The sequence below is a fragment of the Chiloscyllium punctatum genome, chromosome 16 (assembly GCF_047496795.1).
Source record: "Chiloscyllium punctatum isolate Juve2018m chromosome 16, sChiPun1.3, whole genome shotgun sequence".
NCBI classification, from domain to species: Eukaryota; Metazoa; Chordata; class Chondrichthyes; order Orectolobiformes; family Hemiscylliidae; genus Chiloscyllium; species Chiloscyllium punctatum.
Window position 1 is genome coordinate 67,703,649 of NC_092754.1, and position 21,307 is coordinate 67,724,955.

Sequence of the window (21,307 nt, forward strand, 5' to 3'; positions counted from 1 at the left end):
GTTTTGCTAGAAATGGGCTTATGCCCGAAACGTCGATTCTCCTGCTCCTTCAATGCTGCCTGACCTGCTGCGCTTTTCCAGCAACACATTTTTTTCAGCCATGAGTCTCCTGTGGCTCTCCCCATCTCAAACAAGTTTACTGTTTTGGATAATGTAGGTTGTCATAGACTTTCAGGGAATGTTGCACTGACAGCCAAGTTACTGGTACTGAGATTGGCTCCACTATAATGAGAGATATATCAGATTCCAAACGTTCAAGGATGATCAGGGAGTTTCTAGTCAGTCACAGACTGCTGTTTCTGCAGCTGACAGTGAGACGTCAGAATGAGGTGGTACCTCCCTGGTGCCAGGGTCAAGGATGTTTCGGACAGGTAGCAGAATATTCTCAAAGGAAAGAATGACCAGTGGGAGGTCATTGTACATTGGTACCAATGACATAAGAAGGGGAAAAGATAAAGTCCTTATGAGAGAATATAGCAAATTAGCCTGGAATATAATGAACCAGGTCCTCGGTCATAATATGTGGATTACTCCAGGTGCTACATGCTTGTGAGAGTAGGAATAGCAGGATGGAGGAGATGAATGATTTGCTAAGGAGCTGGTGTCGGGCAGAAGGATTCACATCTTTTGATCATTGTAATCTCCTCTTGAGTATAGTTGATGTGCATAAGAAGGATGGATTGTACCTGAATTGGAAGGTGTCTTTTATCCAAGCAGGGAGATTTGCTCGTGCTACTCAGGAGTCATTAAACCAGTGAGGGAGTGTGGGTAAACTCAAAGAGCTAGTGAGAAAAGAGGTAAGTCTGAGGCTGGTACAGTTCAGAAGTCAGACAGTCAAGGCAGGCAAGGGCAAGGCACAGAACCAGGTAGAACTGACAAGTTACGCTCCATTTACTTCAATGCAAGAGGTCTGACAGGGAAGGCAGATGGGCTCAGGGTATGGTTTTGAATGTGGCACTGGGATATCATGAGTATTACAGAAACGTTGCTCAGAGATGGATAGGACTGGCAGCGTAATGTTCCAGGGTATCGATGCAAGAGGAAGGACAGAAAGGGGGTCATGAGAGGAGGCGGAGTGGCTTTTTTGATTAGGGGTAGCATTACAGTTGTGCTGAGGGAGGATATTCTGAGATTACGTCCAGCGAAGTTATTTAGGTTGACCTGGGAAATAAGAAAGGGATGATCACCTTGTTGTTATTACCTGCGTGGGTTTCGTCTGTTTGCTGTGGTTTCCTCCCACTATCTAAAGATATGCAGGTTGGGTGGATATTCCAGGCTGAATTGCCCATATTGTTCAGGGATGTGCAGGCTAGGTGGATTAGCCATGGGAAATGCATCATTACATGTTTAAGGTAGGAGGCTTTGAGGGTCAGTGTGGATGTGATGGGCCGAATGGCCTGCTTCCACACTCTCCGGATTCTCTGATAATTCTACTAGTTTTAAAATAGTTACAGAAAATAATAAACCAGATCTAAACGGTGTTCTCAATTGGACAAAGGCGAATTTTGACGGTACAAGGCGAGAACTTTCAATATTTCTTTGCTATTCCCAGGTAAAGGGACAGCTGGAAAGTGGGAACATAAGAACAGAAGGAAGAGGAGCAGGAGTAGGCTACCTGGCCCCTCAAGCCTGCTCTGCCTTTCAATAAGGTCAGGGCTGATCTTTTCATGGCCTCAGCTCCACTGTCCTGTTCTCTCACCATAACCCTCAATTCCTTTCCTGTTCATAAATCTACCTTTTAACCGAACGATAGTCAAGTTGATAACGTCAACTGCTGCACTCAGCAGCAAATTCCACAGATTCACAGATTTATCTGAAGAAGTCCATCATGAACTCAGTCCTAAATCTGATATCCCCTTATTTTGACTCTGTGCTCCCTAGTTTGCTCTGTCCTCAGTGGAAATCACCTCCCTGCTTCTAGTTTATCTACTCCCTTCATAATTGCAATTTTTTTCCTCTCCAACCCCCCATATATTGAAATTCCAATGAATATAGAACTAGTTTTCTCAATCTCTCCGCATACGCCAAACCTCTGAAATCCTGACTCAAACTAGTGATCCTCCACTGCACCCTCTCCAGTGCCAGTACATCCTTCCTGATGTAAGGAGACCAAACCTGTACACAGTACTCCAGGTGTGGCCCCTCCAGCACCCTGTACAGCTGCAGCATAACTATCCCTCTAGCAATGAAGGACAATATTCCCTTCACTGTCTTATTTACCTGCTGCACCTGCAAACCAACTTCCTCTGATTCATGCACAAGGAAATCCAGCTCCCTCTGTACAGCGGCGTCCTGCAAGTTTTCACCATTTCATCAGTTAGCTGTTAGTCCGACCAAAATGGATGACCTCACATTTCCCAGAATTGTCCTCCATCTGTTCGACCCTTACCCACTCACTTAACCTTTCCGTATCCCTCTGCAGACTTACAGTTGACTCTGCACACATTGCTCTACCACTCTGCTTCGTGTTGTCTACCTTTCATGAATCGATGCTGTGTCTGCTCTGAGACAATTTCTATCCAGATAGCTCACTATTTCTTCCTTGTGAGATCGAGCATTTCCCCCACTACAGAAGTTATGCTACAGGTCCATTTTAAAATATTGGCATCGCATTTGCAGCTATCTAATCTGTCAGAACCGTCCCAGAGTCCAGCACATTTTAGTGAATTATCACGAGTGCGTTTGCTATTTAGCCACTGCCATCTGTTATAGTCCCCTGGGATGCACTCCATCACGGCCAGACGACCCATCTACCTTTAGGCTGTTACCTTTCCCAACACCACCTCTTTACTGAGAATGATTGCTTCTCTGTCCTCATCTGTCATTGCATCCATAGGCGTGCAACAACGAGAGTACACAGACAGTATGTTCCTGTTAAGGCCAAGGCTGGGAGGTGTAAGGAATGCTGCCTGTCGAGAGAAATTGAGGGCCTGGTCAAGAAAATGAAGGAGGGATAAGGCAGGTACAGACAGCTGGGTTTGCGTGAATCCCTCCAGGAGTAAAAGGGCAGGAGGAGTATAGTCGAGGGAAACCATGAGGGCTAAAAGGGGACATGAGATAGCTTTGGGAAATAGGTTTAAGCGAGAACCCAAAGAGTTTCGACAAATACACCTAGGACAAAAGAGTAACCAGGCAGAGATTAGGGACCCTCAAAGATCAGCAAGGCTGTCTGTGGAACCATCGGGGGTGGGAGGATTTCATGTCAGCTTTTATTTAGAGGATGTGGAAGTGAGACAGTTTGGAAAAATAAATAGGGAAAACTTGACAAGTGTCCATATTACAGAGAATGAGGTACTGGATATCTTATAATACATAAAGCTGAATAAATCCCTGGGACCTGATCAGGTGTGTCCCAGAACTTTGTGGGAAGTTAGGGAAGTGATTGCCGGGCCCCTCACTGAGATATTTGTATCACCAATAGCCACAGGTGAGGTGCTGTAAGACAGGCACCATTATTTGAGAAAGGTGGTGAGGAAAGTCCAGGGAACAATACACCGGTGAGCCCGAAGTCAGGCAAGTTGTTGGAAGGGCTTCTCAGGGACAGGATTTGGATGTAATTGGAAAGGCAAGAAATAATTAGGGATAGTCAGCATGGCTTTGTGCATGGAAATCACTAACTTGGTCTTCAGAAAGATGTTCAACAGGTTCAACATAACAGACTGGTTAACAAATTATACAAAATTGGCTGGAAAATTGGAGACAGAGGATAGTGGTGAAGGTTTGCTCTTCGGACTGGAGGCCTGTGATGAGCAATATGGTGTAAGGATTGGTGTTGGGTCCACTGCTTTTCATCATTTATATAAATGATTTCGATGTGAATATAGGAGCTATGATTAGTGACTTTACATAGACACCAAAATTGGAGATGCAGTGGACAGGGAAGAAAGTTACCTCAGAGTACAATGAGACTTCAATCAACTGGGCGGAGGAGTGGCAGATGGAGTGTAATTCAGATAAATGTGAGGTGCTGCATTTTGGAAAAACAAATCAGGGAAGGGCCTGGGGAGTGTTGCTGAACAAAGAGACGTTGAGGCGCAGTTTCATAGTTCTTTGGAAGTGGAATAAGCAGGGTGGTGAAGAAGGCGTTTGGTTAACTTGCCTTTATTGGTCTGTGCATTATGTTTAGGAGTTGCGACGTTATTTTGCAGCTGTACAGGACATTGATTCAGCCATTTCTGGAATTCTGCTTTCAGTCCTGGTCTCCCTGCTATTGGAATGATATTATAAAACTTGAAATGATTCAGAAAAGATGTGCAAAGATGTTTCCAGGGTTGAGGGTTTGACCCATACAGAGAGGCTGAATAGGCTCGGGCTGATTTCACTGGAGCATCGGATGCTGAGAGGTGACCTTCGAGGCTGATAAATCGTGAAGGACATGGTTAGGGTGAACAGCCAGGGTCTTATTCGCAGGTTAGGGGAGTCCAAAACCAGAGAGCACAGATGTGAGGTGTGATGGAAAAGATTTAAATGCGATCTAATGAGCAATGTTTTCAAGCTGAATATGGTACGTGTATGGAATGAGCTGTCAGAGGAAGTGTGGAGGCTGGTACGATTACGTTTAAAAGGCATCTGATTGGGTACGTGTTTAGGAAACTTTTAGAAGGATATGGGCAAAGTGTTGGCAAATCGGACAAGATTAATTTAGGATATCTGGGCGGCATTGACGAGTTGGACTGAAGTGTCTGTTTCTGTGCTGTGCATCTCTATGACACTAATAAATTAAAATTAAGATAGATTTCTCTTTTATGGAGAGTTAGCAAAAGACCTGACAATTCTCCTTGGAGCTGAGAAGCTGAAGCAGTGATTTCAACCAGAAACAGATTTGTTTCCAGGATATTTAATTTACAGAGACACTGAGAGAAATTATTGTCACAATTTTTAGTAACTACTTTCAGGTAATTGGCAAATAATGCTGGTTAAAAATGTGAAGGTTATTTTACTCAGTACGTTCTGAGCATCTGGAACAGTTTGAATCACAGCTGGATGCAGCTTTTGTTATTGACAAAACAGATTTGGAATTTAACTATTTGAGGGTAAATGGGAGTGGAGAAAGGGCAGATTGGCAGCATCTCCAGAGGAAGAAAGTACAGCCCCAATGGGCTGAATAGCCCCCAGCCCCTGTGCTCTGTGATACTGCCCCATTCACTGAATGATGAAGCTCATCCCAGGGCAGAGCCACATTCATGTACAGCAAGGAAACAGACCCTTTAGTCAAACTCGTCCACACCGACCAGATATCCCAACCTAATCTAGTCCTATATGACAGCAGTTGGTCCATATCACTCTACGCCCTTCCTATTCATATACTCATCCAGCTGCCTTTCAAATGGTGACAGCTTGTATAGTTACACCACTTCCCTGACGGTAGATTCCATACACGCACATGAAAGAAGTTGCCCCTTGGGTCTCTTTTATTTCATTCTCCTCTCACCTTAAACCTATGACCCCTCGTTCTGGACTTCCTAACCCCAGGGAAAAGACCTTGTCTCTGTATCCCATCCACGCCCCTCATGATTTTATAAACCTCTGAGGTCACCCCTCAGCCTCCTACCACTCAAGTCACAATGGGACCCGGCTGATTGATGGCAGCTTCAGACCAATAGGGGAGTTGGTGTAATCCTCCCGCCAATGGGACTGAATGAGGGGTGTGGCCAGCAGACCAACACGTGACCATGAGCTGTGCAGGTGCAATGTCACTGTGAGGGGGGACCCAGTGAGTGTGAAGGGAGTGGGAGAGACAGCAGAGACTGGGAGAGAAATTGAGTTTGTGTACTGGGTGGGTTGATAAACACACGATGTAGGCTGCTAGACCTGAATTACAAACTCCCAGTAAATGAAAACCAAAGGAATTGCGGATGCTGTAAATCAGAAACAACAACCAGAAGATCCTGAAAATGCTCAGCAGGTCTGGCAGCATCTGTGAAGAGAAGTCAAAGTGAACATTTCTGATCCAATGACCCTTCGTCAGAACTGATGTTCCTGAGAAACAATGTTGGTTTGTATGCAGAAGGTAGGGGTTAAAGAGTAAATGATAGGTGGTGATAGATTCCAAAGAACGTGATGGGAGCAGTTGGACAAAGGAGTGGATAATGATCTGGCTGGGGGAGGGTGAATAGCTGTTTATGGAGACTGTTAGTGACTAACCATAGGTAGTTGTAATTGCAGGCGATGTAATAACAGGGCCTGGTTTATGGGATGGGGGCTAGGACACGAGTACATAGGAGACTTAGGACCTAAAATTATGGAATCCAATATTGAGGCCAGAGGACTGAAGGGTCCCCAGGTACAAGATGAGGTGATGTTCTTCCAATTTGTGTTAAAGCGTGGTGCTGGATGTGCACAGCAGGTCAGTCAGTATGCAAGGAGCAGGTGAATTGACATATTGGGCCTAAGCACTTCTTCAGGAATGTGAGGGTGGGAAAGAGGACAGATAATACGATGGGTATGTAGGGCTGGTGGGAAGGTAGTTGGGAAGGCGATAAGCAAATGCAGGTGGGGGTAATGGTGAGAGGGTGGAGTGGATAATTGGGAAGGAAGATGGACAGATGGGACAGTTTGAGGGCGGTGCTGAGTTGGAGTGTTGGATCTGAGATAAGGTCGGGGAGAGGAGATGAGTAAATGTTGCCATGTTGTTGAAGGGTCGCTCCATCCCACCTCTTATTTACTCTTTTACCCCTATCTCCTGCAGTCCAAAGATGTGTAGGTTAGGTGAATTGGCCATGCTAAATTTCCTGTCGTGTTCAGGGATGTGTAGGTGAGGTGCGTTGTTCAGGAGAAATTTAGAGTAACAGAGTAGTGGAATGGGTCTGGGTGGGATACTCTTCGGAGGGTCAGTGTGGATTTGTTGGACCGAATGGCCTGTTTCCACACTGTAGGGAGTCTAATTTTACCAGCTGCCATCGGTTCTGAGGAAGGGTCACTGGAACCGGAATGGCCCTTGGCGTGTGCAGGAGCCGGAAACTGGGAAGAGCGAGTGGCAGCGGAAACCGGGAGAAAATTATTCAGTTTAGACTGGGAGGTTTTATTTAAATGTCTGTACAGGATGTTAGTCCTGAATTAGAAACTCTTGGTCCCATGTTTACAGCAAATGGGAAAACGGCTGTGGGCCTCAGTCAGTGATAGGTCCTGGCTTATGGCCGCCATTTTTATTGGGGGCACGGTACAGCAAGGTGCATGGACATGTCCTCTTCCTGGGTGGGGGAGGGGTGATTTGAAGAGGAGCATTTACACATCAGACACATACCAGAGAAATATTTGTCTTTCCAATTCATCCTGCCCTGGCTGAGATTTGTTTTGTGAATTCTCTTTATGGGATATTAAATGAGAATAATTGAGGACAGGATCTCAAAAAAGCAGATTTCTGCACTCAGCGGAGTCATCAGGATCTGGATATCATTGGCATTTTACTGTGGAAGGAGAAAGGGCTGTCTGTTCTGTCTCTGGGAAAATATCTCCAATACTTTTGTGAAGCAACATGCAGAAAGATGTTCAAATTTGTGGTTGAATCGCCCATGGGCGATTTGGCCTGAGTGGGAGCACAGATTTATCCAGATTATACCTAGTCTCTTTGCAGGAACTGTCAGATTTAGTTCCAATTACTCACTTCATGATGTTAACCTGTAAACTCCTAATTTTCAACTCCCTGCAAAATTCTCATTAAAATTCTTTGTGAACTCAAATTCCAGCACATTTTCAGGTGGAATGTTCCAGGTTCTGACAACTCTTTGTTCAAAAAGAAACTGCTGAGGTCCATGTTGACTCTGGGGTTACAAAGGGCTGAGCTGAAAGATGAGGTGCTGTCCCTGAGCTCCCATTGCGATGCATTGGAACAGTACAGGAGGCTGAGTGCAGTGTAGGTGTGACCAGACAATGAAAATGACAGGGCTGCACTGAGTGTTCACATGATCCCAATGAGAACAGCCAATTTGTAAGTGATACCTGCAGAGTATTTGTTAAGTTTTTAAAATATAATGTATCAGCTTAAATAAAGATTGGGTTTTTTGATATATAATGGAAATGTTTGAAGTGAAGGAAGGTTGAAAGCTCTTTTAAATTCTCTTAATGGGAGTAATTAGCTGAATCTAGAGAGACGTTGTGACAGGAGCCATCAGACCCGTGGTGTGCTCCTCTTGTACAATGTGGGAAATAAGGGATACTTTGTGTCCCTGACTGCTATGTGTGCAGGAAGTGGGCCCACCTACAGCTACTGGGAAACTGCTTTTCAGACCTGGAGTTATGAGTGGACTCACTGTGGAGCATCTGAGAATGTTATGGACAGCACGTTTACTGAGTTAGTCACACTGCAGGTGAGGGTTACACAGGCAGAAAGGGAATGGGTGACCATCAAACCAAATAAAAGGCTCAGGAATGCAGTGCAGGAATCCCCAGTGATCATCCACTTCTCAAAAAGATACTGAATCCTGCTTGGGATTCTGTTGGGGGTGAATGTGTGGAGTGGCTTCTCGGGAAATCAGCAACAGCCAGGTTCATGATACCACAGATAGCTCTGCTGCACAGAACTGGAGGAAAGACAGTGGCAGGGCTATAGTGACAGGGGATTCAATAGTCAGGGGTACAGGTAGGCACTTCTGTGGCCACAGACATGAATCCAGGATGGTATGTTACCTCCCTGGCGCCAGGATCTGCGATTATCATGGAGCAGCTGCAGGACATTCTGGAGCTGGAGTGTAAAGCCAGTGGTTGTGGAACACACCGATACCAATGTCATCACTAAACAAAGGGATGAGTTCCTGAAAGCTGGATAGAGGGAGATCAGGGATACAGTAAAATGTAACTCCTGAAATAAAATAATGTCAGACTTACTCACAGTGCCATGTGCTAGTGAGAGCAGGAAGAAGAGGATAGATCAGTTGGAGGTGTGACTGGCGAAATGGTGGACCAGAGAAGGGTTTAGATTCTTCAGGCACTGGGACCGTTTCTGGGTGGGTTCTGTACCAGCCTGACCGGTTACCCCTGGGCAGAGCTGGGAGAAATCTCCTGGTGGAGGCTTTTGCCAGTCCCATTGGTGCGGTTTTAACTAGTCTAACAGGGGGATGGGAACTAAAGTGTAGGCTTAGATGGGTCAGATTCAGGACAGGGAATGGGAGGTAGAATATTAGTGATGTAGTCAGCGGCTCAGAAAGCCAAAGGAAAGGAGGATGAAATGAGGATTGAGTCCCTCTTCATCCATCAGTCCTACCATCCCAGGAATTATAGTCAGCAAAATATGGAGCTGGACAGCTCTCTGACTCTAAGTGCTTGAGCAAAATGGGGGAAATCCACAATAAAAACAAAAAGTGCTGGAGATCCTCAGCAGGTCGGGCAGCATCCAAAATGGTGACAGATGCAGGAAGCATTGCAGCCTTGAAGAAGTGTTGAGATGATCACACCAAGCACTACAATATCGGTTACACGCTGAATGCCAGAACGTGGGACTAGAATTAATAGGTGCTTGATGACCAGCATGAATACGATGGGGCTGGAAAGGTGACGTTTCGGGTCAGGACTATTCATCAGGGCTGACAAAGGGTTGCGACCCAAAACATCGACCTTCCTGCTCCTGTGATGCAGCCTGACCTGCTGCACTTCCCCAGATCCACATTGTGTGGACTCTGACTTCCAGCATCTGCAGCCCTTAACTATCTCCACATCCCAGGACTCAGGCTGGTGACCCTCCTTTACTCTCTCAACAACCAGGAGAGCCTTCCTTGGGAAAGGGGAACAAAGGTATACACAGTACTTCAGGTGTGGTCTCACCAATGCCCTTCCAGATAGGGATCCCTGCTACTGTACACGAATCCTCTCACTAGGAAGGTCACCCATCATTTACATTCTCCACTGCTTCCCATTCCTGCCTGCTTCCGAAAAGAAGGAATCGCAGAGAAACATGGAATCAAATGAGGTCAGAGTCTCTGGTATAAAACTGTTGAACACAATGCCCCCATTTTCTACATACTGGCCACCAAGCGCACGTGCCTGGTGTGATAATCTAACCACTTCTTCAAGGCTGCAATGTTTCCTGCATCTGTCAGCATTTCCGATGCTGCCAGAATTGCTGAGGATTTCCAGCACTTTCTGTTTTCTCTGCTGTAGAGTACTGAAAGGGGGGATTTGCAGTTGAGAAATTCAAATTGAACTTCATGTTCAGTTTTGATAGTTACTTGATCCGTGACAATCTGAATATCATTGGCCTTTTCATCTGGATGGAAAGGTGTGCATTCTGCCCGTGGACGAATATTTCAAATCTCAGTGTGATTGGGGATAATAGTACTGAGACAGTGAAGTCCATGTCAGCGTGGGGACTGTGGAGAGAGATTTCATTGGTTTTTGAAAGTCTAAACAATCATGGCACATTTCCCTGGAACAGGTAAGCCACAGATTGGTTTTGTATGAGGACAATTAACCATGAAACCAGAAAGACAAAAGGATTCCTGCATCATGGAAAAAGCTATGAAAATGGGATTGTTGTAACGGGGTAAATTATCGATCATGGATTGTAATCCATTGGCGTTGTCATGTCTGTTCCAACGCCGTGGGGAAACACTGGAAATGTGATGAACGCAGTGTAGGTTTCAGTTATTAAACTGGAAAAGGTGCTGAAGAAATTTACAAGGATGATGCCAGGGCTCAGGGGTCTGCGTTATAGGGAGAGATTGGACAATCGAGGGCTTTTTTGTTTAGAGCAGAGGAAACCGAAGGGGAATATTTTATACAAGTGTATAAGATCATGTGAGGCGTGGGTAAGGTGAATGCACTCAGTCTTTTTCCCAGGGAACCAAGGACTGGAGGGCATCAGTTTAAGGTTAGAGGAGAAAGACTAAAAGGCAAGCTAAGGGGCAACTGTTTTACACAGAGGGTGGTATGTATATGGAATGAGCTGCCAGTGGAAGTGGTTGAGGCGGGTACACTAACAACATGTAAAAGGCATTTGGACAAATACATGGATAGCAAAGTTTCAAAGGAAGATGAGCCAAGTGCAGGGAAATGGGGTCAGCGTGGATGGACATTCTGATCGGCATGGGCCATTTTGGGCCAAAGGGCCTGTCTCTGCTGTAGGATGCTGTAACTAAGTGCATTTGGTATTTCTCCCCCTAACTCTGTTGGTATCCTGGGATGTATTCCATCAGGGCAATGAGACTTGTGTACCTTTAACTCCATTAGCTTGCCCAGCTCTAACTCTTTCACGATCATGGTTATTATCTAGGTCCTCACCTTCCTCAGTCTCCTTATCAATTACTGGCATGTTCTTCGTATACTCCACTGTGAAGACTGACTGCTGTGTACTCATCTTCCTGAACCCTGCTGGATAGGAATAACCAGGCACAGAACTCTGAGACGTCTTCTTTGAGTATTTATTGATGAGACATGGTAGTTACCTGGGTATTTTACGTGCAAAACGCCTTTAGGAAGCATCAGGTCCGATGTACAGCTGCAATTCTTCTACCTTTGTGATTTGTGACTTTGCATAGAGACTGTCTATCAGGATTATCTCCACGGCAACAACAGTTAAAAAGTCTAGTTCAGTTCAACTCTGTGGTTAAACCACACACCCCTCCCCCACACCTCCGTGGCTCCCTCAAGTACCTGACAGGCGCTTCAGTTTCAGTGGGGCTGTCTATCAGGATTCTGATGTGGAGGAGCCGGAGTTGGGGTGGGGTGGACAAAGTTAAAAACCACACAACACCAGGTTATAGTCCGAGAGGTTTATTTGGATGTACAAGCTTTTGGAGTGTGCTGTGATTTTTAACTTGATCAGGATTATCTCTCTGGTAACTGTTAAATGCTTCAACAATTACAGAGGCCATATGTTCACCAAACAATAGGTTTCCCTCAAGCAGTGTAAACTGCTATTCTGTCCCTGGGCATTGCTACTCATCACTTTTTATACCCAATCCCATCAAGCTTTCAGTTGACCTTTGAAGTTTTTCTAATCTCCTAATTTCTCCTTGGCCTTTGCCAATTTGTATGCCTTCTATTTCAGTTTGATAGACTCTCTTATTTCCTTAGACCCCCATGGACAGTCCTTTTCCGACAGTCCTTCCTTTTCACTGATATATACTTTTGCTGAGCACTTCGAAAAATTGCTTTGATATTCCTCCACTGTCTGTCAACTGTCCCACCGTAAAGTCTTTGCTCCCAGTCTACATTACCAACTCCTGCCTCATCCTATTGTCGTCTTCTTTGTTTTAGCACAGGATCTTCGGACTGGATTTAATCTACCCGCTTTCCATCTGTATTCTAAATTCAACCAGATTTATCGCATGTCTTTTGTCAGATTACGAGGTGAGGCGATGTTTCCTGGGTGTTTTGGTTTTCATTAGCAGTGACCTTGGCATTGTAATAAATTACAGAATAGATATTCACAACAGAGTATTCTGGACAGTGTGAATGTACGACACAATCTATAACCATAAATCACTGTTACCCCTCAGTTTAAAATTGCAAAATCATTATCTTCTACACACTTCCTCACTATCTCAGTTTTGAATACTATTCCACTTGACTATCCTGCATTTCCCGAAAATCTCCTTTGGTGAAGGTGGTGAGTTTTGGATTCCGCTTTCCAGTTATTACCGTAAGAAGATAAGCCCTGGGCACAGGAGAGGCAATGCAGCCCTTCGAATCAACTCCACCATTTAATACCATGATAATTGAGCTCACCTTGGTCTCAGCTGGATTTTTCTGCCTGCTCTCTCTCTCTCTCACCCTTCAGCTCATTGCAAATTAAAAATCTGTATCTGTCCATTAAATTTGCTCATTTTCTTGGCATCCACTGTGTTTTGAATAGGGAATTCCTCAGATTCACAACACATTGAGATAGGTACATTCTTCTTCATGAGAATAGAATAGAATCCCTACAGTGCAGAAGCAGGGTATTCATCCATCGAGTCCACACCAATCCAAAAATTCAGACTCGCCCATTCCCAGTATTTCCCATGGTTAATGGCTTAACCTGCACATGCATGGATACTGTGGTTTAGCATGGCGAATCCACCTAACCTGCACATCTTTGGACTTTGGGAAGAAACTGGAACACCGAACAAAACCATGCAGCCACTGGGACAACGTGTAAAATCCACACAGTCACCTAAGGCTTGAATCAAACCAGGGTCTCTGAAGCTGTGAGGCAGAGGTGCTAGCCACTGAGCCACCTCTGCCTAAAACTGCTTCCCGTTATTGATCCTTCCACCCTGCAATTGACTGAATCTATATTCCTTACGTCAAAAATTGGATTGTCTGACCAGATGTCTCAGTAAAACCCAGTGACAAGCCATATGTCCTGTCTGTCTGAATGGGGATCCTATACACAACACCCTTCCACCCCACACGTTTCATTCACTTTCCAGAGACAGGGCTCCAATGACTTCATGGGGACTGTAACTCCCCATAATTGCTGAGGCAGGAACCACAGGTGTATTGGGAAACCCGGCACTGTACATGTACAGAATGTGGGCGGGTTTTGGAGCACACGTTTTGGGATAATTAGGGGAAAGTATTTCACACTGTGATTGGCTAGATGAGGAACGTATCTGCTTGTCGTATTGATCAGTTGGGGGGTCAAAGTGTCACTACACCCTCGTGGGACCACTGTCCATCTCCAATTCATTGTAATGCTGGGAATAAACTAATGGGAAACACGGAAGAATCTGATCCATTCTCCCAGACTGAAGGTTCCTCTTCTGTCCAGGATCTGCCACCTCCCTTTCTGTTTCCGTCTGTTTCATTCTGCTCTTACATTATTGACTTGCAGCAACTGAAGGGAAAGCAAGTAAACCCAGAAAGGGTGCAGAGTCTAACCAGGATGGGAAGTGGTGGCATGGATCTGTTTATCAGTAACTCCATGAGAATGAGGAGGGTGGACATTAGGGGCAGCAGAGTCAGAATGGTCGGAGAGAGTAAGTGGGCTGGAGGGTTAAAGCGTTGGGGGAAGAAAGGGGAAAAAGATATTCCAGAGAAACTAGAATAGTCTGTTCTGAATTTCTAATCTGTGCATATTCCTTTACACAGGGTGCTAGATGGTGAAGATTTGCAGGCTGAAATCTCAAAATCATGTGCAGATTGTGATTAATGTTGTGGTTCTGTTCGCCGAGCTGGGAATTTGTCTTGCAAACGTTTCGTCTCCTGTCTACGTGACATCCTCACTCCTTGGTCGTGTTGTCCCAGAAATGCTCCTGATGCAAATGCTTCAGTTGACAACGGAACGAGGACATGCCGCAACCCGAAGGACTAGCCACACTACCATACATCAGGAGCATTTCTGAACTGACAGCCAGACTACTGCGACTACTAGGACTCCTAACAGCACACAAACGAACAGCCACGCTCAGACAACAACTCACCAGAACAAAGGACCCAATACCCAGCATGAGCAAAACTAATGTAGTGTACAAAATCCAATGCAAGGACTGCACAAAACACTACATCGGACAAACAGGAAGACAGTTAACGATCCATATACACGAACACATGAATTCGACTGGGACAACACTACCATTATAGGGCAAGCCAAACAGAGAACAGCCAGGGAATTCCTGGAGGCATAGCAATCATCCACAGACTCTATCAACAAACACATCGACCTGGACCCAATATACCGGCCACTACAGCGGACAGCTCGAACTGACAACCGGAAGTGGCAGAGACAGGCCACTATAAATGTCTGAAGAAACAGCACAGGAGCGCTTCACAGGAGGCTCCCAAGCACTGAGAATGTCACCTAGACAGGGGACGAAACGTTTGCAAGACAAATTCCCAGCTCAGCGAACAGAACCACAACAACGAGCACCGAGCTACAAATCTTCTCCCAAACTTTGAAGATTGTGATTAAGTCGACCAGCGTTTGAAGAACCAAAGATGGAGAATCACTCGGCCAAAATCCTACAACACTCTCCCACCCAGCATTGCCGGTCTATCTGCGCCAAATGGACCGCGAATGGTTCAAGACAGCAGCTCACGACCATCTTCTCAATGGTACCTAGTGATGGGGTATAAATGCTGGCTGAGCCAGTGATCCCCATATCCTGGAAATGGGTTCTATCTCTCATTGCTGAAACCCAGTTGATGTTACTGCAGGATGATGAGGGACGCTGAGTTAGTCCTCCAGGAAGAGCACCATCACATTACCCCTGCCTACACCCAGCAATAACACAGCAACATCGCTGGTATAAAAGGCAGTGAAGCCCAAGGAGGACTGAAATATAGTTCTTCAAGTTAAAGTCATGAAAGCGGATTGGAACAGAGCAGGAACAGGAGACTGAGCTGGATGGTCAGCTGTTTCCCATTGAATGGTGGAGCCAGATTCAAAGGCCGAATGGCCTTCTGCTGCTATCTCCCAGGTATGTATATAGCCATGGAGCCCGGGTAGGAAGAAGTAGTCAGGGCAGGGATTCTGCAGGAGATTGCACTTCCACCTTTGTTTTCAGTGAGGGATAGTTTGATGGATTTTATTTAACATTTATCTTTAACGCAAGATGTGTGAATTTGTTTTTTTTTAAAGTACAAGTTTATTCCACAATAAATAAAACTTAAAGAATCGAAACTATCTGCATATAACAGTTTTTAAAATTTCAAATGCCCTTTAAACAAAATCCTGTCTACTCCTGGACCCCATCACTTTTCAGTTACTCAAACTCCAGGGAAATATTCCTTCCCTCTTTGAACCTTTGGTTTGATTTAACTATTTTCAGTTCTTGTTCTGTGAGCTGTGAAGCATTTTTCTCCCATTTCTCCTACCCTGAAGTGTTATCTCACACAGCTGAGCAACCTTCCCACCATCAACATCATTATTCCATTATTTTGCTTTTTGTTAACGTATAATCACCAGCAGTAGCACACCAGTGTCATCAGTTGAATATTTACAAACAAAGCGCATTATGGGCAAAGCAAACTATTACAAGTGACAGAGTGGGAAGGGGCTCAATCAAAGTAGAGTTGGGGGTGAGGGGGTGGTGGTGGCGGTGGAGATAATGCACTGTATCCCCTGCGGTGCCCACCTCTATCTAATGGCATTAAGAGCATTGATACGCACCACATGTCCCTCCTCCAAGGCGACCCTGAGAATATTCTTTATCCTCAATCATACAGTGTGGAAGGAGAGCATTGGTCCATCAAATCCCACCAACCATCTGAAGTACATCCCGCCCAGAGCACTCCATCCTTGTAACAGTGCATTTCCCATGGCTGATCCACTTAGTCTGCAAATTCTGAACACTGTGGACAATTTATGACGACCGATCCACCTAACCTGCATATCTTTGAATTGTAGGAGAAAACCAGCGCACATGGAGGGGACTCACATTATTATGGGGAGAATGTGGGTACCCTACATAGGCTGTTGACCAAGGCTGGACTCTAACCTTTTATCTGGTGCTGTGAGACAGCAGTGCTATGATCACAATTTAAATCAATACACATGAACCCTGCTCCTTGTCACATTGCTGTTTGTGGTGACCTACTGCCCAGAGAGGCATCCTGAGGTTCAGAAAGTGGCAATATAAATTTAGTCAACTCCAGCCCAGTTAATGTGGTTAACAACAACAACATCAACACTCCAACAGTGTCATCATGTACAAGGTCCACTCCTGACTCTGATGAAAAGTAACTGCAGAATCAGAGTCCTGCAGTGATGTGTGAACTCACCACCACATGGAGCAGGGGGATGACCACTTCCCTGTGTGCACTCACTGGTCTCTCAGTCGTGTTGAGTCTCAGCAAATCCCTTGTCACACAGAGGGAAACAGCTCCTACGCAGTGTGAACCCGCTGGTGTCTCAGGGGGTCAGAATGAATCACTGAATCCCCTCTCACACACGGACCATCTGAATGGCCTCTCCCTTGTGTGGGCTCACTGGGGTCTCAGGGGGTCAGGATGAATCACTGAAACCCTTCTCACACCCTGACCATCTGAATGGCCTCTCCCCTGTGTGGGCTCACTGGGGTCTCAGCAGGTGGTGCATTTGAGTGAATCTCTCCCCACATTGGGAGCAAGTGAATGGTCATTCTCCAAAGTGAGCTCACTGGTGTTTCAGCAGATCAGAAGACTGAGTGAATCCTTTCCCACACATGGAGCAGGTGAAGGATCTAAATCCATTGTGCCCTCTCTGGTGCCTCAGCAGATTGTAAGATCGAGTAAATCCCTTCCCATACGTGAGGCAGGTGAACAGCCTCTCCCCAGTGTGACTGTGTCAGTGAGTGTCCCACTGGGAGGGGTAAGTAAATTTCTTCACATTTACACAGCTTTGCCCTGGTCCCGTTACATTGGTGTCTTCCCAGATCACATGATCGGTTCAATATTCGACCAGCTGCCTAACATGGGAATGATTTCTCTGAGCTAGGAATGCTGCTTTCACCTTTTATATTACTGAGAAGGATCAGGACCTGCAGAATTGGACGACTCTGCAGTTGATGTGATGTTAAAGCTGAGTTTTCCATCTGTGAACTCTCTCTCTCTCTGTGAAACAAGTTTTTCCCTATCATTACTACAACTCCCAACACCAGCTCTCCCTTCAGCTCTCCTGAACGTCTAAATTTGGACTAATGCAAAGGCCTCAGTAATGTGCTTTTCTCTCACTTGTTTCTGAAAGTAAATTGGAGCCATTTTGAATAATTTTATACACTTTACCAGCAGAACTCATGCCTACTCTGTCATTTATGATTTGTAACCTCTGGGAAATTTGTTACCATCTTCGATGACCGTTATAATGCTCTGCCCACTTCTCTGGAGCCAGGATAAGTCAATTCTGACAATTACCAATAGATTGGATCTAAACATAAAGTCCCCACAACAGTAGGCACTCTGACACTCAGTGCCCATCATTTAAGTTCTTTTTCTTAATGCCCCTCATGTGTCTGGCAATCTGGCAATACCATTGAAGATATTTTATACAGTAACCTTTCAGTCTCAATTGCCAGTTCCAGTCCTTGAAGCAGCCAGTAACACACCATAGTGACTTGAATTCTAACAGCAGCATTGCCTTGGCAGAAGAGATTGAGGAGAATGAAGCTGTCTTCTCTGGACTATCTAAACATGAAACACTTCAAATGAACAAAAATCTTAAAGAGATCAATATGGTAGACACAGCAAGGATGTGTGTCCCGGCTGGTGTGTCTGGAATGAAATCAGCACTAACTGTGGTATCTTTACCCAGCAACCCTTTTAGCTGCACAAATGTTTAACATTTATTTGCTGCTCTAATTCCACTCTCTTGATCACTCCCATTTGTAACTGCTGTAATGTTGTCAGCCGTGCAAATTGACAACATTTGATTCAATCCATCCCAAAACCTCTCTGTATCTGTGTCTCACTTTTGTTCACTGAGACCCTCATTCAATCTGTTCTCTTTACAAACCCTGCCCTGATATTTCCTTGGAAGGCTCAGAATGAAATGTTCACAGAATTGTAAATGCTGAAAGGAGGCTGCTTCACTCATCAGCTCTCCAAAGGTAAGAGGGCTGAGAGGTAAATAAGAGGGGTGTGTGGGGTTGGTGGGATGGGAACTCGGAAGGCAATAGGTAGATGTAGATGGGAGGTAATGATGAGAGGTTGGAGTGGATAATTGGGAAGGAAGATGGACAGGTGGGACAGTTCAAGAGGCCAGTGTCGAGTTGGAGGGTTGGATCTGAGATAAGGTGGGGGGGGAGGGGAGATGAGCAAACCTTGATGCCGTGTGGTTGTAGTTTCCCAAGGTGGAAGATAAGGTGTTATTCCTCCAGGCGTCAGGTGGCTGGGATTTGGCGATGGAGGCAGCCCAGAACCTGCATGTCCTTGGTGGAGTGGGAGAGGGCGTTGAAGTGGTCGGCCACAGGGTGGTGGAGTTGTTTGGTGCATGTGTTCCAGAAATATTCTCTGAATCAAGTTGGTGTCCTGACTCCCCAATGTACAGGAGACCACATCGAGAGCAAAGGATAAAACAGGTGAGGTATCTGGACGTGCAGGGAATCTCTGCTGGATGTGGGAGGATCCTTTGGAGCCGTGGATTGACGTGAGGTGAAAGTGTGGGCACAGGTTTTACACCTCTTGAACTGGCAAGCAAAGGTGCTGGGAGTGGAGGGTGGGTTGGTGGGGAGCATGGATCTAATGAGGGAGTCGTAGAGGAAATGGTCTTTGTGGAATGCTGAAAGGGGTGGGAAGGGAAATATATCTCTGATGATGCGGTCTGATTGTAGGTGGTGGAACTGGCAGAGGATGATGTGTTGTATCTGGATGGAAGGTAAGGACTGGGGGATTCTATCCTTGTTGCGTTGGAGGTGTGGGTTTCAAGAGTAGAGGTGCAGGAAGTGGAGGAGATACACTGGAGAGCATTGTTGACCACCAGGGAGGGGAAATTGTGAATCCTTGAAAGAGGAGGCAATTTGGTATGTTCTTGAGTGTTCTGCCAGCTTGCATCAAGTTTCACTGGAACAATGCAGTAAGCTTGAGACAGAGATGTTGGCCAGGGAACAGGCTCGTGTGTTAAAGTGGCAGGCAACTGGAAGCTCAGGGTCTGTTTTTGCAGCAGAACGTAGATCATCAGCCACCATTTCCACCACCTCCACTGAGATGCTGCCAGACACAGGTTCCTGTCCCCTCCATTAACAGCTATGCACCCTCCCAGCAAGATCATTATCCACTCTTTTGTCTTTCCAAATGTTCCTGTCTCTCTTTGCACTCCATCTCAACCTATTATTTACTCTTTATCCCCTATCTCCTGCAGTCCAAAGATATGCAGGTTCGGTAAATTGGCCAAGCTACATTTCCCGTAGTGTTCTGGAATGCATAGTTTAGGTGCATTAGTCAGAGGAAATGTAGAGTAATAGGGTCGGGAATGGGTTTGGGTGGGATAATCATCGGAGGGTGGGTGTGAGCTTGTTGGGCTGATGGCCCTGTTTCCACACGGTAGCTGGGAAAGTTTAGAATTCCTACAATCGGATCGAAGGAAGGGTCACAGGTACCAGAATGACCCTTGGTGTGTGAAGGAGGTGGAAACGGGAAAGGGGAAGTGGCAATGGAAACCGAATGAAATGTATCAGGATAGACTGGGAGGGGTTTAATTACACTCTGTACAGGTCGCTAGTTCTGAATTAGAAACTCCTGCTCCCACGTTTGCAGCAAATGGGAAAATGTCTGTGGACCTCAGGCAATGATAGGTCCTGGGTTATAGCCGCCATCTTTATTGGGGGCAAGGTACAGCAAAGCGCATGGACATGTCCTCTTCCTGGGTGGGGGCGGGGCAATTTGAAGAGGAGCATTTACACATCAGACACATACCAGGGAAATATTTGTCTTTGATATTCATCTTGCACTGACTGTGAGCTTTGTCTTGTGATTTTTTTTTATATCAGATATTAATTGAGAATAATTGAAACCGGGATCTCAAAAGCATGTTTCTACAGTCAGCAGAGTCATCAGGATCTGAATATCATTGGCATTTAACTGTGGAACGAGAAAGGTTTGTCTGTTCTGTCTGTCGAAACGTAGCTCATATGTTTAGGTAAAAACAATGTCCTGTAGCCCAACATTTCAACTCCCCTCCCACTCAGCAAGGACATGGAGGTCCTGGGCCTCCTTCACCGCCACTCCCTCACCACTCGACACCTGGAGGAAGAACGCCTCATCTTCCGCCTTTGAACACTTCAACCCCAGGGCATCAATGTAGACTTCACCAGTTTCCTCATTTCCCCTTTCCCCACCTCACCCCAGTTCCAAACTTCCAGCTCAGCACTGTCCCATGACTTGTCCTACCTGCCTATCTTCCTTTCCACCTATCCACTCCACGCTCCTCTCTGACCCATCACCTTCAGCATCACCCCATTCACCTATCGTACTCTTTCCTATGTTTTCCCCACCCTCACCCTCCTCTCATTTATCTCTCCACCCTGCAGGCACCCTTTTTCTATTCCTGATGAAGGGCTTTTGCCCGAAACATCGATTTTACTGCTCCTCGGATGCTGCCTGAACTGCTGTGCTTTTCCAGAACCACCCAATTCCAGGCTGTCATATTTTTGTCAAGCAAATAGCAGAAAGATGTCCAAATTCATGGTTGGATCACCCTTGGGGTATGTGCTCTGTTCTGGGCAGTGCAGCCCGGGAAGGAGATATTGGTCTGAGAGGGAACATAGATTTGTCCAAACTCCACCTCGACTCTTTGCAGGAACTGTCATGTTTAGACCCAGTCAACCACTTCAAGACTTTAAACTGTGAACTCCTTACTTTCAATTCCCTGTAAATTTCCCATTAAAATTTCTTATGGACTCAAATTTTAGTAACTTTTCAGGTGGAATTTTCCAGATTCTGACAATTATCTGTTCATCCAGAAATTGCTGAAGGTCAT

The 21,307-nt window shown here is 45.6% G+C and overlaps 1 long non-coding RNA gene across 3 annotated transcripts in view; it reads left to right on the forward strand.

The window, feature by feature from the left end:
- The window catches only part of LOC140487197 (uncharacterized), a 51,217-nt gene that overhangs the window by 17,130 nt on the left and 12,780 nt on the right, over window positions 1–21,307 (forward strand). For 2 of the 3 annotated variants that reach the window (XR_011962743.1, XR_011962745.1), the window contains exons 4-6: window positions 12,190–12,282; window positions 14,008–15,335; window positions 20,319–20,425. This is a non-coding gene — a long non-coding RNA (uncharacterized lncRNA). Of the gene's footprint in view, window positions 1–12,189; window positions 12,283–14,007; window positions 15,336–19,163; window positions 19,208–20,318; window positions 20,426–21,307 lie in introns of all 3 variants that reach the window. The other variant, XR_011962744.1, reaches the window with a different exon arrangement.